Below are 14114 nucleotides of genomic sequence, written 5' to 3' on the forward strand. Positions count from 1 at the left end.
ATAACTGTTGTAAGTTCCAACCATTCAACAGAGGGCATTTCAAAATATGAGACATTGATTTATAATTTGTCTACTTACAGTTTGAATATTTATGAAATTAATGTTTTAAGTAAAGGGTTGTCTTTTATACCTACTATAGATATGCAAATAACTGGCATTGTGTTCGACATTAAAATGTTTAAGCGCAATATTATGCTTAAATGTATGTTTAATGGTGTACAAACTGAGGGAATGAATGAATTTAAAAGACCGAGTCTGTTTGTTTCAAAATTTGATTTGTTAGTGAATGCATTTGAGCAGCTATGCATATCTAGTGCATATGAAGTATATAATAAAGAACAGTTAAGTAAAAAAGGTAATAGAAGTTATAATTTAACAAAACAGGAACATGAAGCTCTAGTATCAATGCAAAGGAATCCTAATTTAATTATTCGACCAGCAGATAAAGGTGGACAGATAGTCTTGATGGATAAAGTAGATTATGATATGGCAATGCTTGAAATGTTATCTGATAAGAGTTTTTTATGAAATCATTAATTCATCACGTGTAGATTCTATGATTAAAAATGTTCATAATACTGTTGAATGGTTGGAACTTACAACAGTTATTGACCATGACCTAGTTAAATATTTGTGTGTTTCCAACCCTACTATACCCATAATAAATGGGCTTCCGAAAATTCATAAGAATAAAGTCAAACCACCTATGAGACCTATAGTCGCAGGTAGTAATTGGTGTACAGAACCAATGTCTATATATATTGAGAAACGTATTAGACCTTTAATAGATAAGTCAAATGTGATTTTGAGGGACACTGAACAATTTTTATCTGAGCTATATGATTTTTCTAAAAATGTTTCAAGTTCATGTGAATATATGTTTGTAACTTTAGATGTTGTTTCTTTGTTCACCAGGATACCGAATGACATAGGTATCGACTTTGTTATGCAATTTTTGAAAGGGTGCAGTACATATAGAGAAGATTAATTATATGTGATACAAACACTGTTGAGCTTAATTTTGCAGAATAACATCTTTGTCTTTAATGAGAGAATATATTGGCAAAAGAATGGTGTTGCCATGGGCAGTTCCTGCTCTAATAGTTATACAAATATAGTTATGAGTGTTTGGGAAACAGAAAGTATAATCAATGGTCCTTTTTCTACACATATTATTTTTTATAAAAGGTTTGTGGACGACCTCTTTTTGTTATGGAGAGGTAATAAACAACAGCTGAATGATTTTGTGAGCTATATTAATAATTCTACTACTTTTTTGTCTTTCACCCTGAATTTTTCAATTACACATATCAATTTTTTAGATGTAACTGTAAGTAGAGATATTAATGGTGATTTAAAAAGCAGCATGTTCAGAAAGCCTTGTCATGCTAATCAATTATTGAATAGACAAAGTATGCACCCGAAGTTTGTATTTAGGAGTGTAGCTAGAAATCAGTTTTTTAGAGCTTCCAGGCTTAATGTGAATGAAGAAGGTTATTTAAGAAGTAAATCTAAAACAGTAAATTAATTATTAGAGAGGGAGTACAATGAAGAAATGGTACGAGATATTTCAGGTGAGGTTGACGATTTGAGGTCCACTGTTGCTAAACCTTATTTTTCTGACTCTTATGGTCGTAGAAAAAGAGATAATGACAACAGATTAAGAATGTCTCTACATTACACCAGAGACATTAATAAGTATTTAACTGTTATTGGCTCACATTGGAATGTTTTGATGATAGATGAGTATATTAAATCATTAGTGGGTATGAAACCACAATTTACGTTTAAGAACAAGAGGTCACTTAGAAATAGATTATGTGACAAACAAATGTTTACCGGTTCTATTGTCTCAGATTTTGGAACTAAACCATGTGGTAAATGTAATTACTGTGCCTATATCCCAACTGATACTACATTTAAGCATCCAGATAATGGCCAACTATTTATATTAAAGTCACAGCAAATTGCAATACAATGCATGTGGTATACTTAGCTGTATGCAAATTATGTAATAAATATTATGTAGGAAAAATGGATCATTGTTTAAAGGAGAGAATCAGGGAACGTCTTTATAACATTAATAAAAAGAATCTAACAAATGCATTAGCTAAACATATTGTTAATACAAACATAAGGCATGAGTTTAAGTTTTTAGTTTTGGGTATTACTTATGAGAATGTGAGACATGGTAACATTAGACATAGCACTGAAGAGCTGGAAGCTTGCTGGATAGCTAGGTTAAGGGCGAATTATGGTCATGGTCTTAATGACCATATTCCAATTAAACCAGTGTCACAAAATAGACCCCTAAGAAAGAAATAATAAGTTGTTTTTTATCCGTATCATATATAAATATATAATAATGTTTTTGTCATATTAATGAAGTTCAAGTTTTTTTATGTGTTTTATATGTTTGTTTTTTATTATTATGTTTTTTTATATGTCATCATTATTTTTACTGTTTTTATGAGAGATTTGTCTTTAAATTTGTATTATGAAATGATCACATGATTGTATAGGTGTATATATAAAGGTGTAGTTTTTCAGTTTATCTCAAACACCTGATGAAGCTATATGTGAAAGCGCTTGTGAATAAATCTGAGCTTAATTGAACTGGATTGACTCTGTGCCTTCGTACCTGGATTTTTACATTTTTGCTGCTATTTTGGATTACCGCACTATTGCTGCTACTTTTGAACCTGGAGCCATACCTTTGCTGGTTTTTTGCATATTTTGTCTTACATTTTTTAGCAAAGGTAACTGTGGTTTGTTTGGTGTTATTGTTTTGGTTTATTCTGAAGTGTACTTTTTATTATATAATTGAAGTTTTGAAACTTCGCTCATATAGGGTCAATTTTATGAGCGTCAAAGTTTTAAAACTTCAAGTATATAATATGGATCCAATGAAAATGGCAACACTTGTATGCATAAATGTCAATCAAACATCACTCCAGTAAGTTACAAACATTTCTCTTAAAGCACACATTTTCAATAAAAATAAACCTGAAAAGGTAGTTTGAGAATGAATAAGTTTAACAGATGTAATATTCCCCAAAACAGAAATGCTAGCAGGTGCCAGTTTACCTTATCAGCTACCTCTGACTCAGGTATCACTGAAAGTAAAAGCACCTAATGTGCACCCATCTTTAAATACTATTTGCACCATACATAATTAATGAGGTTGATTAAAATTCTAGGTTTTGTAATCCCATTTACACGCATTCACATACATTGTCTACATTTGGATTAACATCCAGGTGGACTGCGCAAGTACCCAAAAGGTATCAATAAATGGTACCATGAGTGGCACGTGCCCATCATCTTCCAATGAGCTGATAAAAGTGGCACTTATGTCATGTTAAGTATTGATTTTTGCTACATTTACAGATCAGACTATTACTACCGGTGAACTGACTGGGACCTCAATAAGCATTTCTTAATTTTTGAATTTATCCTACATTTTATATTTGAATATCAAGATGGCTAGTTCTAGAAAGCTGGTGACATGTCCATGCGCCCATCTGGACCAAGGAGAAGACCACCTAGATGCTGACCATCTGAGCTGGAGTAGAGCATTTGGCCAAGGAACTTTGCAATTATCAATATCTGTCATGAGGCTGGAAGGAAGCAATAAAGACATACAGGTACCTACCAGACTGGAGGGCAGGTTCTCCACCACTATGATGATCTCCATCAGAGTGATAAGGATGAGCACACTGTAGGGTCACCAAAGTGTGGAGATAGCCCATGTATCTCTACAATAACTCCCCTATATCTAATGTGAACATATTTAGTTTCACACATCTAATGAATAGCCCCACATATTATAGCAAGACATCAAATTCCCTATTAGACTAGATCCTAGTATCAGGCAAATACACCACCTCAGGAACAATGTCTGACTGTCTCTGTGATCATCTCCCAATCTATACAACCAGATATCTCACACATGCATTTAAACAGCATGTTTATAAAACAACACACAACCTTTCCAAGTTTAACCTATAAATGTTCATTACTAACCTATCATCTATTAACTGGAACTTCATAAAAATCCTCCCCTTAGATGATGCTGTAAATGAATTCAGAACAATTTTCCTGAATATTCTAAATAGCCATGCCTCATAGAACAATGCAATTTGGCTATCCAAAAGGAGTAAAATGCTAATGCAGGATAGATAAAAAGCATAGAAAGAATGGCAAAATATATAGCACCACTATATCTTGAAAATTTCAGAGTGTCTTGCAATTGTACTAAACAGCAAATTAATGAAGACAAAAACTATCCTATAATAACTTTCAGAATAATAGTATATACAAACCTAAATTATTATGGACAGCCATTAAAGAAATGTTATATCCAGCCATAAATTCAACCCTAACCCCTCTCCCAATAACTCATCACTTGAAACCACAATAAAATTCAACTCTTATTTCATAGATAATATAGCATCTCTAACAAAGGATTCCTCAACATCTAATCCTAAACCTGTCCAGCAGCCATGTATCACCACATCCACATTCATCTTCAAACCTGTTCTCATGGCCTATACAAAATTACTATTAAACAAACTCAAACCATGCTCTATTTCAGCTGATGACCTTCCAAGTGAATAATAGGTATTAGTCAGTAAAATAGCTCTCCACCCTTTCTCTATACCTCCCAGTCACCACCAGTGTATCACAAGGCTCTATCTTTGGTCTCCTCCTCTTCAATATTTTCATCAACACCCTCCACACATCCACAAAACAGGCCTCCCTAATACAGTATGCAGATGACTCCATATTCATTGTCACACCTGACAACTTGGCATACCTCCAAGAAATTACTCAGAAAGCTTTAACAGCAACTGAAACATGACTTTGTATTCGCATCTCATGCTCAACCCTAAAAAATAAAATACAACTTTTTCCCCCAAATCCCTCTCCCATGAGAAAAACAAAAATTCTCTCTTGATAATACAAGCATTGAAATCACTTCTCATAGTAAATTATTAGGGATGACAGTGGATGATAGTCTTAAATTTAACTGCATACACAGAATTGCATAAGAAAAACAACAAAAACTAGGGGTGTTTTTAGAGCCAAACACATTCTCACTGACACAAGTAAAGCTACACTTGCAACTACTCATTTCCTCTCCACACTTCTTTATGGTGCTTCCATCCTTACTAACCTTCAGACATCACAAAAATCAGAACAGGACTGATACTATAACAAAGTTAATTTTTCAACAAATACCCCTTTCAGAACCTATGACTTTATAGCACTAAAAAGCCTAACTTGGTTAGACCTACACCATCAACTAACATATACACAGCTTCTTATCTCCTATAAAATTATCCAGAAACCATCTGCATGCTCAGCACTGAATAACATTGTACACAATTATGTACTTAGTTGGTCATTGTGATCAAATGACTAAAAACAGCTGTCTTTCCACAAAGCTATCAAATCTGCTGGGCATTGTCTGTACTTGTACCATGTTGCTAAGGCCTGGAACTCCTTGGGCTGGATTTTGTAAAGTTTGTGGAAACTATTTATGGACAGCACACTGAAGAAGACTTCAGTGTACCTGCTGTGGACAAGATTTCAGAAGACACACTGAAGGCAGTCCGAGTACTTAGCTGTTAAGAGTAGGATAATTACAGATTCTGCGCATGCCCATCTGATTTCAAAATGTATAGTGCGCACACAGTGCAACTTAAATTGCCAAATTCCGTAACAAAAGAACAAAAAAATGCAACCTGCTGTTTATGAACTGCAACAGATTTCAGTCTCATAAATGAGGCTGTGGCTGTGTGCCCTAGAAGGAAACCAGCTAGAATCAGAGCAAGGCTGCAACTAAACCATTTGTCAGACCAGCAAATAATCAACAGATACTGTCTAGATGCATAACTGGTGCAGGCTGTCTGCAACATGTGTTCCCTACACATATCTGTGCGACCCTGCATGGAAACTCCATCACCTTGAAACCAAAGTGTGTCTCAAGTCTGGGTGTAGTTGCATCTGGGACATTCCGGACTCACATGGGGGATGCTGTGAGAGTGTCACAGACAGCTGCAAGATGTATTCTGGCAAAATTCCTGGAAGCAATGTGCAACAATGTGGATGACTGCCTACACTTCCCATCCAGACCCATGGAGTGCAGAACTGTAATGCACAAGTTTTACAGCATTGCAAACTTTCCTCATGCGCTTGGTACAATAGATTGCACACACATACCTATCAAGACACCAGTACATCCTGAAGCAAACCAATACATAAACAGAAAGGGCTGGTAGTCCCTGAACTGCCTGATTGTGTGTGCAGCAGATGTCAGCATAACAAACATCATGGCAAAACACCCTAGAAGTGCCCATGATGATGCCATATGGAGGAACAGTGAACTCAGGGCTGCATTCCAACAAGGTGAAGTACCTGAGGGATGGCTACTGGGTATGAACAGGAGCACAGCTAAGATGTAAGCTAAGGATACCTCTCACAGCAATATCCATTCTGACCAAATGTGTTGTCATTCCCAGCAATAGGTGACTGTGGTTATCCACTTGAGCCGTGACTAATGACACCATACCTTGAACCATCCGACCCTGCACAGGAGGCCTACAATAGAGCACACACAACAACTAGAAACTTCATAGAGAGTGTGTTCTGTGCACTGAAAGTTAGGTTCATATATCTGGACACATCCTAGGGTGGCACTCCTTAGAAGTCAGCACAGATGATAACAGTGTGTGCCATGCTTCACAACATGCTAACTAGAACACATTGTGGTCTTCCAGCTGCAGGTGTGGGTGAACTCCCCAAGAGCCCCAGATGTCTGAAGAGGATATCCCACATACATCAGAGGAGGAGCAGGAGGACATAGGTGGCAGAAGACATAGGTGTAGGCAATGTAAGGTGCGTCCACAAGTGTAGGCCCAGGTAACATGGCAGCGTCTGACCCACAATTTTGAGTCATGACAAGCCACATGTACATGAGTACACAGAATAAACATTGATGTTCAGATGTGCAGAACACTGCATCAATGGGCCCATACAAAATCCCAGGATGCCTTCTAAATAGCATGAAACATGACCTATCAGGTCTCTGGAACTACTATTTAACTATAGTCTCCAAACAGGCTTCATGCCTCATAAATGGAGAATAGCAGCAGTCATCCCTCTGCACAAAGGCGGGTCATCTACAGACCATGGAAACTACAGACCCATAAGTCTTATTAGTCTTGTATGTAAAGCCATGGAAAGAATTATCATGGAAATGATCAATAGTGATATAGTAAACCTCCAGACACTGGATCCAACCCTGTTTGTTTTTATCAAGGGCAGATCATGCCAACTCAACTTGGTGGACTTCTTTGAGAAGGTCACTAAAGCAATGGATGAGGGCAAAATGGTTCACATTGTCTACCTTAATCTGAACAGGGCATTTGACACAATGCTCCACTCTGGCATTGCTGACAAACTCAAGTGATTAAGTACAAACTGGTATATCAACTGGTGGATAGCCAACTGGCTCACAGACAGGACCCAGGAAGTCAGAATTGGGGAGTCCACCTCGACAGGCCAGTCACAAGTGGAGTCCCTCAGGGATCATTCCTTGAACTGCTCCTTTTTGGCATTTACTTCTCTGAAGTCAAAGCCAATGTCAGTGGTCTCTTGCTGACTACATTTGCAGATGATTGCAAATTAGAAGTTGTCATTGAATTCCCACACTGACACAAATGTTCTCCAGGAGGGGCTGACACAGACAAACAACTTGTGTCAGAGCCATGGACTAAAACTAAATGCCAGGAAATGCATAATAGTATCCTTCAGAAAGTCATCTACCTCAGGTAACTATCATATTGACAACACACCCCTTAGAGTTGACCCAGTAGTCAGGGACTTAGGGACACACATAGATAGTAATCTAGCCTTTGACTATCATGTGTCTACAGTTGTGAGGAAATCCTTCTATGTTGCACAACTTATAAACAAAGGTATGGCATCTCAGTCCAAGGAAGTCATTGTTCCACTGTATTCGGCATTCATCAGAGCCATAATTGAGTACAATGCCCTCCCTTCGGTATGTACCTAACCAGGCATATCCAACAACTGGAACATCCACAGAGGTTCCTCACTAAAAGAATACAGGGCTTAAGTAAAATGTCCTATGCAGACTGCCTCAAGGCTCTATCTCTGTATTCTGTCTCATACAGGCTTTGAGGGGAGATGTATGCCTGACATACTGGGCATTCTCAGACCCCACTCTGATGGACCTCCTGTATATCTGCAAAAAAAAAAACAGTACCAGAATTACCCATTGTAAAAGATTTAAACCTTGTCTGTGATATAAATAGGACCTGCTGGAGAGAAAGGTATGTATCCCAGAGATTATTCCGTCTCTGGAACAGGCTCCCCATCCATGTGAAGCAGAGTTTCTCCCTAACCCAATTCATGTGCAATCTGGACAATTGAATGGGGGAACAGGAAAGTCATCCCTGTTTTGGCACCTATGTTTCTAATAGACACAGTCAACCTGTAAATGGTTCATCTCCCAGGCCCTAGCATGTAAATTTTTCATCTTCCAAGCTCCTGCTTCACTTATCAAGGATATCAGAACATGTCAGAAATTTGGAATGCATGGTTAGGCTTAAAAAGGCCCTTGTGGTCATTAGCTTAGTAAACACCTATGAACTTATGAAGGTTTCTACTGACTGTGCTACAGCCAGCATGCTTTCATTTTGAGCAACCAATGCTGCCATTATCTCAGTGTGACTGTTCTCCTGTCCTTCATGCATCACATGTAGCTGGTGCACCACATGATCTGTGGCGCATGCAAGTGCATGGATGTCTGATCAATGATGTTGCTGGAAATGTTCATTTACCTGCAGCAGGAGGCAGCCACTATCTAATACCTGGCAGTGCACACCATCTGCACACCAATGTCTACCTCAACACCCTTTTCAGATTGTTGTGGTGAACTGCCATCAGCAACAGTCTCAACTGGAGTCTGTTGTTCAGTGGCCTCATCTTGTTCAACATCCAATGTCCCATCATCCTCTGAATGTCCAGACAAGTTCCACTCCACATCTGAGGCTACAGCTGCAGCAACATCATTGTCAACATCTTGGATGGACTCTCCCAACATGTCATGGTCCTGTGTTCCAAAGGCCATAATACTATGCTGAGACACATCTGATCCCACAACATGATCCCTGGATGGGCTAATGAGCAATACAGATAGCTGAAGTGCTAATGAAGATACAGAAGACACAGATCAGGACAATGTGCTTAAATGACATACTGGATAGCATCAAAGACATACGGCATATATATCTCACTATAATGTTGCAAATAATAATAACCTTACATGAGGTCTACTATATGTGTGTTTAACAGAATCTACATACATGGAGTATAGAATTAGGTTCCAAAGCCAACACATATGACATATGTTAGGAATACAAACAAAATACACACCTGACAACTCCTCATGAAAAGATGGTGCCGTTGAAGAGGGAAGAACTCAACTATTGTAGGAGGAATAAGCCACATTGTGGATCACATCATTGACACCATTATCCCTGTGAACACATTTAAAACATACAGAAGGTTTGACATACACATACCACTCATATGTGCACTTGATCAAGTTGATGCAGAATGGCCTAGGAATAGGAAAAAGGACACAGTATTAAATGAGGACAACAAAATGATTAACAGCAATGGCATGTATGACATTTAGTTAATAGCATACCACTGACAGACTCCTACTACAGAGAGGTTGTGGGTTGCACTGTAGATCCTGCAGTGTGGAAAGTAAAGAGAAAGGCAGTACAGTCACATCTGTAGCAAAAACTTTACTGACAGCATCACATATACAACACACTAATGGGGGCTGCAGATACTCACATGATGGACATTGCATATGTATGCCAGATCGGCCTGTGTTAAAAAATATTGACATTAATGTCATGAGTCACATGTGTGCTACACATTGATAAAAGCTATGAAATTTCTTCAGTAACATACCTTGTCTGTCTGAACTTGAACCTGCATGGCTTGGGCCACCATTGAATATACCTGTGTTGTAAAATGTTAGGGAAATAACAATATGACAGTAAACAGCAGTGCCATGAAATGAGGCTGAGCCAATAACAGGCAGTGGTCACAGTAAAAGTATGGAGACAATCACCTGTCATTCCCTGGTGTTGTCCCAAAGCAGATGGACCTGTGAGTATTAATGCAAACATCATTACACATGTTGGTTGGACTGCTCTGTCTGTACTTCAGTTGCTTGAATACATGTTATTAGACTTACGTTCATCATCTTCATCCTGTGTGAATATGTGTGCATGACTCAAACCTACTGCTGTAAATCAAAAATGACAATACATTAATATGCATTATACAGCAATATGCATTGATTGTCTCTATACCCAGCTATGTCATAGAAAGAAAGACATACATGTCGGTCCTGAAATTCCAGCTTTATTCCCAGCCCTGGTATGTATTGCTCCCCTCTTGCTGTATGCAGTGAGGCCAGAAATCTTGTGCTGTCATCAGGGGGGTCAATGGTGTCCACCACTGGTGACATCCCTCTTTCTCTCATATCTTCTTAATATGTTGGCTGCACAAAGGATCATGTCCAAGCAGCACTGTCCACAAGAATCTTGGGATCTGTTGTGACCTCCAACTGCATTTATTATGCTGGTGAGGTCAGTCCAAATTTCATGTTTCCAAAGTGTATCACCAGAATGGCCAAGATGTCTCCATCCGTGGCAAAGGAACCAAGGTACTGGGCAAATAACTAGAGAGGGAAAGATGATAGAATGGGAAGGTGCCAAGAATTTATTTGGACTGCAGGTTAGAGATTGCCTTCCGTATCAGGGATTGATATCAGAGTATAGGCAAAGAGAAAGAAATAGGGGGATCCTAAACAAAAGACCAGCACTTGTTGAGTTTTTAATAGTGTCTAGAACAGAAGCTGATATTAAAAATGGAATAATTAGTACAGCATATAAAATATTGCATGATAACTATAAGAATCAATCAGAGGAGGTTAGAAAGGATTTGGAAGAGATAGTGGATAAGCAATTCACAAAGAAACAATGGGCGGATATATGTATGTCTCCCAAATATGCAACAAAATCCAGAAGATTTAGGATTTTTGCCTGGAAATGTTTACACAGATATTGTTATACCCCAAGTAGACTCCAGAGAATTTTTCCTCAGGCAGACAGAAAATGTTGGAGGTGTGAAGGGGAAGAAAGAAGTAATAGGGAACATATTTTCTGGGAGTGCAGTGAGTTGGCACACTTTAAGGATTCCCTCTTTGAAGCACTGTCAGAGATGCTGGGTGGGCATATTGGTCTGATGAGGGAGCTGATTTTTCAGAGCTATAATACAGAATCGGAATTGCCTAGACATGGTAAGGTCTTGGTGTGTCTAATAATGGTGACTGCCAAAAAAGCAATTACTAGAAAATGGAAATCAAAATCTAAACCAACTATACTGGAAGTAGTGAATATAGTAACACAGATAAAACAACTGGAACCGAGATCTTTAGAAAAGGGTAGGAGCAAACCACATAGGAAAAATGGGAATTGTGGGAACAATACATACAAGGGAGGAATGAGGTTAAAAAAGCAACAGGGCTTAAATGAACTATGTAATGTTTGAGTAAGAAAGATTGGGTAGATTATAAGTGATGTAAAATGCTTGCAACTAGGAGTGTGTCGGTGTGGTTTGTTTTAATTTATATAAATGTATGACTGCCTATGTAGTAAGTGATGGTTTAATAAAGATGTTTCTTGTTTTAAAAAAGGCAGAAATTGAATAATGTATGTAAGGTTGCTTAGGTTATATGATATACATTAATATATGTAAAGTATAATGTTTGTTAAGGTAATATAGCTTGATTGCTTTTATATGAATGTAAATTTGCCTATGTCACAATAAAGGTGTCTGAGAAAAAAAAGAAGTCTCCATCCATATTGTTGGAGAGCATCAAGTATGATTTCATTTTCCTGGGGGGAGAAGTTGTCACTCCTAGGATGGTTGACCATCTGAAAGGCAGTGGTATGTACATGATCATATTCCTGTGGGAGCCTGTTTATGCATTTGATTCTGTAGGCAGCATATGTCAACATAAACAGTATACATTCCTGTGTGATACAAAGGTCTGTACAACACTGTCTGTGACAAATACTAAAGTGACAAACAAAAAGTAACAACAATGCCTTCATACAGAACATTTGTAAAATGAACATAACTTGTAATATCAGATGAAAACAATTGTACTCCATGAGATTAATGTTTCATTGCCAAAAAACAACAATGTTAACAGTCCACAATACAAAGTAGCAAAGAAACAACCAGGCACTCCGTCTTCTTTCTTTAGCATAAATTTATTAAAACAGACAAATTAAAATAGTGGTAAGCGCTTTTGCTGAATAGCTTCTTCAGACCATCTCAACTAACTAAGCACTCTGTCCATGATTTAAACAAATTCAAACTTACAACCAATCAAAGACCTTCTTTTACTAAAACAATTATGTTAAAGCTATACAACAGGATTCTAGGATTTTTCTAAAAATACTTCAGTTGCATACATCATTAAAAATATACAGTACATCAGTGTGTTGTAACAAAAGTAATTTATAATAAATCACATTTATGTATCCACTTATTCTTTAATAATAACATAAATAGTGTAAATGGGGGGCATTAAACTTCATTTATTTATTTTTGTGCTCTTTAATAATGGTTTGATAGACGCCCTTTCATTGAGCCCTCTCCCTGTGTCCGCTCTCAGAGCAATTATCCAGTTTACTTCCCTACTCTCCGTAAAATTCCTAATGTCACCTTCTCTAATAGTTGGTTTAATCACTTCTATGGCCCTAAAATAAAACTTATGTTCTTCCCCTAACATCATAACGTGTTCAAAAGTGCATTGCGTTCAGATTTCATTCTAATATTATGCAAGTGCTCTCTTATCCTGTCCTTAAATGCATGATTAGTCTTCTCTGTGTAGAATGAATGACAGGATTCACACTCTGCCAAATATACTACAGTTGATGTAAGACAAGTGGCTGATGACTTAAAAACAAATTCCTTTTGTGTATCTGGATGTTTAAATCTACTGCTAGTATTAATATATAAACAATAGTTACAGCTCCCACAGGGTTGTGTCGATGATTCTATATCAACCCTACCTCTCGTCTCACTATTATGACACTGATGTACTGTATATTTCTAATGATATAAGCAACTGAAGTATTTTTAAGAAAATCCTAGAATCCTATTGTATAGCTTTAACATAATTGTTTTAGTGAAGGAAGGTCTTTGATTGGTCATAAGAAGTTTGAATTTATTTAAATCATGGACAGAGTGCTTAGTTAGTTGAGATGGTCTGAAGAAGCTATTCAGCAAAAGCGCTTACCACTATTTTAATTTGTCTGTTTTAATAAATTTATGCTAAAGAAAGAAGATGGAGTGCTTGGTTGTTTCATTGCTACTTTATATTGTGGACTGTTAACATAATGTGTAATATCTTTAGAGTGAGGGATTAGAACTCTCAGACTACATATATGTCGAATGGAGGTCCAAAGACAACAGCATCATGCCACAGGAGTCTGCATGCATTTCACATTAAAATACTATACAAACTAACAGTTTAACAATTTACGGAAAGCATTAGAAAACCTCAGGATATGTAGCCAGGCGGATCCTTTGTATATTGAGCCAGTAGTGATAACACCTTTGTTAAGAAGTATCATTGAAGAAATATCCATAACAGCAACAGCACATGTTTTTAACAGTTTTGTTTTGGAAATATGAATTAAGAAATATCCATAATATCAACATAACATAGTACATATGGATAGTGGCATGATCCATAGGTTTTTGTAGTTACACCGTAGAGTGCAATGAATTACCAGTAAGAATTGCGGATGATCCATAAATCTCCCTTTAAATACTGTTCACAGTTGCAATGCAATTCCATCTATACAACTGTACATGGGAATAAGTAATATCAATTATTAAGCAACACCTGCATGCTTAAAGGTCAAGCAAACATTAATTAAAATAGCAACACCTGTATGCTTAAAGGCCAAGCAAAC

The sequence above is a fragment of the Protopterus annectens genome, chromosome 11.part0 (assembly GCF_019279795.1).
Source record: "Protopterus annectens isolate FY-2018-M chromosome 11.part0, PAN1.0, whole genome shotgun sequence".
Taxonomy (NCBI): domain Eukaryota; kingdom Metazoa; phylum Chordata; order Ceratodontiformes; family Protopteridae; genus Protopterus; species Protopterus annectens.